Genomic DNA, 4851 nt, shown 5'->3' with positions numbered 1-4851 from the left:
TTGGGTGTGGGTAAAAGTCGTGGGTGTGGTTAATACTTAATAATAAAAATAATCATTTAAAATATTAATTATAATAATACATAAATTTTATACAACCCCCGTCATTTATGAATTTAACTGTTCTTTAAAATCCTCTACAATACAATATATTAACAGCGTAAAAAACGATCCAAAATAACTCACTTTCGGCTCACATTTACTTCTTTTTTTTTTTGGTCAAAGCATCTGGAAAACTATAAATGACGGAGTCAAATCTGAACAGATTCAAAGTCTAATAATCTGATAAGTAAAAGCATATCTAAAACTATACAGAAAAGAGAAAGGTGAATAGCAAATTTAAAACCCTATATACAAAGCTGCTAAAAATCATTAAACAATGTCAATGGCTCCCTCGGCAGCTGCGATTTTAACGTCACAATTATTATAGTCGTACGCAGCGCGGCGCTTCACCCGCGATCCTCGAAGGCAAACTAAGGCCGACCGAAGGAGGGCAAAGGATGTCTTTGCTCGGATCCAGGAAATTGTTTGCGAGTATCGTTCCCCTTTCTTGGCGGCTATCAGCTCGGCCAATCGGCTGTGGTATCTCATGCATTCCATCCCCATCCCTCCCGTAGTTGTAAATACAAGCAGCGTAAACGAGCCATGCTCAACATCCAACACTCTCCTTGAGTACAGCCGCTTCTTGTCGTTTTCATGGATGCGATAAATCTGCTGCGGTTCCCGGTCCTTGTAAGACTCGGCATTAGGGTGGCAAACCCTCACATCGAAGAATACCGAGCTCTGGGGATCCCAGAAGCCACGCGCCCAACGTCCAATCTTGCATCTTGTGCTCTATTAGACCCTCTGCTGAGTTGTTCTTCAGTGAAGTCTTGGAGAACTGGCTCGACCTCGACATCGGTACACACTATACTCAATGGTCGGCCTCGAGGTCTCTCAATTCATTATGCCGTTGGATAACAAAGCCCCCTCGTTTGCAAATCATTGCGTGGTCTACTGTAAAGTTTTCCCCACACTGATGGAATGTCTTCGAACGGCCAATCATAGCGTAATTTAACAGCATCGCGAAACTCTCTCTTGCTGAGGTCGAAACCATGTTCTTGAAGGGGAAGAACTGTGAGCCATACAGAGGAGACTTTTTCTTGCGCTAGCTCTAGAGCTCGCTTGTTCTTCCGTGAAACAATTTGTTTTAGATTATCTGCAATCTCTGAAAGTTTTTCAGCTTTTCCATGTTTGACAGCCTGACGCCCTGACGCGATGAGGAACTCGTCGGGTAGTTGATGAGTTTGAGCCATGATATGTTCGACAAGAGAAGATGTCACCTGAATAGATGAGGCATGTTCGCGTGTCGCCTCGTGACATGGGTTGCTCAAGCTCAGGCCGCCTAGGCGCACGGGTAGTGCAAGAACGTCTCTATCCAGTTTGCTACACTTGCGCCATACGATTGCTGGTATAAGGACCTGGGAAATAGCCTCTTCAAGTGGCTCTAGAAGATCTTGGACATCAGGGAGAGTTCTTAGAAAGTACGTCCAACGATGCTTTAAACCAAACGTGTATGCGGCATAGCTGGCCTGCGGTTGAATGTGTGCAAATTCAGCCAGCTGAACAACTTCATTGACCCAGCTAGTTACTTTCTCGTTGACATAGTCCTGCAGATAATCTCTTGAGCCTATCACAGCTCCAAGATGCTTCTGCCCTTCTACTGTCACGTTAATGGCTGTATCTTTAAAGGCCCGCTTCTCTAACAAGTGCCTCCTTTTCTGGCTTTGCAATAATCCAGCACTTTTTTCCGTTTGGAAAGTAGCCAATGTCTGGACCGAATGTATCAAGACCATCCCACCATTCCTTGATGTCTGAGATAGTGCCAGCTCCACAAGCATCATCTGCGAACCAGCATTGCTTTGCATCTGACATGACCTGTAGACTTGTTATCAAGGGCTGGATGCTGAGGGCATATATTGCCATAGCAAGTGGGTCGCCTTGAGTTGTTCCCTCGACTGATGTTATCTCTTTACCACCAGTGATAAATAAATGGGCTGAATGGCGATAGATGTTTGTGGCGTAGACTGCAATTACAGGACAAAGAACGCGGATATTGTGTAGAGCCCCTGCCCTATTAAGGGCATTAAATGCATTAGACGCATCTATCAGCAGGACCGCGTCGGTATCATCTGCTTCGAAGATTCTTTGCATAGCGTGTATTGCAGCCTAGCTCCCTGATTTCTGCCCCGCGCACAATTGTAACGAGCCACTTGCCTCAACAACGTCCCTCTTGGCTATGTTCATGACGCATTTCCCGCATATTCTCCTGATCACTTCTCCAACTCCTATTGGCCTCACAGCACCCTCTCCCTTATCTAGAGGGATGAGGCGACTCGCTAAAATGGCTCTATGGTCGAAGGATCTATGTAATGAGTACATAGAGTCTTTGCCATTGTAGCTATCGCCTCACACAGCTTCTTCGATGACTGTTTGAACGATTTACAAGCCAGCATTCGTCTGAAGCCGTTTGCGTCAACACCACAGGGACCCCAGAACCTTTTGTTCTTAAAGAAGCTTGTCTGACCGTTTCACCGTTGATCCCAGAGTAAACTGATTCAGGAAACTCGTCATCAATCGGCCCAAAACAGGAGTGAGCCCAATTTGGCTGGTTGAGGATTGGGGTGTTTTTGCTGTAGTTGCGCCATAACTTCATTTAACTGTTCTTACTTCTAGTTATTTTATTTTGTTAATTCAATTTACCCCACTTTACGTCTATTTTTATCTGCTATCTAACTGTCAATGAAATTAGTTTTACACATTTCCGCTATTATATCATGTGGCTATTTAAAAACCACTTTCTATATGCACCAAAAAGCGAAGAAACTCTATTGTTTGCGAAACAGATACAATCTTTGTTTCCGCTTTTCCATTGTGCAAACACAATAGTGTTTCTGCATAGGGTAAAATATGGACTGGACCATTTTATGGGCTATTTTTTTGGACCGTTTTTTGGACCATTATTTGGACCATTATTTAGACCATTTATAAGGGGGGAGGCACACCTTTAGTACTCAGGGAGGGGTGGGTGCAGTCTACAAATACTGAGGGAGGGGTGGGGGAAGAGTGTTATCACTCAGGCATGGGTGGTAGGTAGTTGTAATTGTAAACACTGCTGGTTAAAGGCGCTTTTACTCGATCGTACTATTACTCGAGCGTTATCGCAATTTTAACGTTTCTTATTCTCATGAAAAAGAACTAAAGAAATGCTACGGCCCAGACTCAAAACTTTTACGTTGTTACAAAATTTTCCAGGAAATGCCAAACCAAATTTTTCGGTGTAGTGCGAAATTCCGTTATCTCGTCTGATAAGATCTCTGAGAAAAGGAACATAGTGTATGCATAGAGGAAAACGCGAAGCAACTCATCGTGCACACATAATTCGACTCAAAAACGCAGTATTTTAAATATAAATGAAAGTCCAGTGTTTACGTTGCAGTTTCGCTTTCGCATTCCGAGATCTCGTTTGATAACAAAGGGAAGAGAGATAAATCTTGTAATTACACACTGTGTACACGTTTTTCGAGGTGTGCGGTTTGCGGTCTGCGTTTTCGAGGTCTGTGTTAACGAGACACCTGAGAGAATATTGCTTTGTACGATTGTACCAAACATGATTTCATATAGTGGAAGTACTATAACGTTAAAATTGCGATAGCGCTCGTGAATTCTATATTTGCAGCTAAAGTCAAGGGCCAAGGGACAGAAATTCCGAGATCTCGTCTGATAACATCAATGACAAAAGAAAGACAGGTAAATCTGGTAATTACACACTGTATACACAAAGGAAAACTGATTGTGCACAAGTCGACTGACTCAAAAGGCACACACAAAACCTCTGCCAGACTGGTAACTCGACAGTGGAGGATCGTAAACACGATATTTTTAATAAGAATTATAAGTCCAGTATTTACGTTGCAGTTTCGCTTTCATATGACTAAAATGCGCAAAAATGTTGATGAAGGAGAGGTCAGTCGAAAAACGGATTAAAATAATTAGTACCATCGAGTAAAAGCGCCTTTAACCAGCAGTGTTTACAATCACAAACACCTACCACCCATGCCTGAGTGATAACACTCTTCCCCCACCCCTCCCTCAGTATTTGTAGACTGCACCCACCCCTCCCTGAATACCAAAGATGTACCTCCCCCTTATAAATGGTCCAAATAATGGTCCAAAAAGTAGTCCAAAAAATGGTCCAGTCAATATTTTACCCTATGCAAAAACACTATTGTATTTGCTCTATGGAAAAGCGCAAACAAAGATTGCATCTGATTTGCAAACAAAAGAGTTTTAATTTTCGCTTTTTGGTGTATATAGAAAGTGGTTTTTAAATAGCTGTACGATATAATGGCGGAAATATGGAAAACTAATTTCATTGACAGCGAGATAGCAGATAAAAATAGACGTAAAGTGGGGTAAATTGAATAAACAAAATAAAATAAGTATGTATGATGCACGATCTTTCGCAGTAGATAGCGCTATTTATGCAATAGCGAAAATCAGACCTGAAAAAAATCAGGCCTGTACGGGATTCGAACCACTGATCTCTGCGATACTAGTGCAGCGCTCTACCAATTGAGCTAACAAGCCAACTGGGAGCAGGCCGTTAAGTTGATTCGTAATAAACCCGTGATGATAAATCAGATACAATGAATATATGAAGTTCATATATTTTGAACTGCGGTATTAAATACGTATGATGCATATATGAACTTCATTTATTCATTGTAACCAAAATAAAATAACTTGAAGTAAGAACAGTTAAATTAATGAATGACGGGGTTGTATAAAAATTTATGTATTATTATAATTAAT

At 41.7% G+C, this 4851-nt stretch overlaps 1 pseudogene; it reads right to left on the bottom strand.

The window, feature by feature from the left end:
* Nucleotides 1-369: 369 nt before the first annotated feature.
* LOC148727962 (uncharacterized) lies at nucleotides 370-2507 on the bottom strand (annotated as a pseudogene).
* Between the last annotated feature and the right edge of the window lie 2344 nt (nucleotides 2508-4851).

The sequence above is a fragment of the Stylophora pistillata genome, chromosome 6, assembly GCF_964205215.1.
Source record: "Stylophora pistillata chromosome 6, jaStyPist1.2, whole genome shotgun sequence".
NCBI classification, from domain to species: domain Eukaryota; kingdom Metazoa; phylum Cnidaria; class Anthozoa; order Scleractinia; family Pocilloporidae; genus Stylophora; species Stylophora pistillata.
This window is presented reverse-complemented; position numbering and strand designations above follow the sequence as displayed.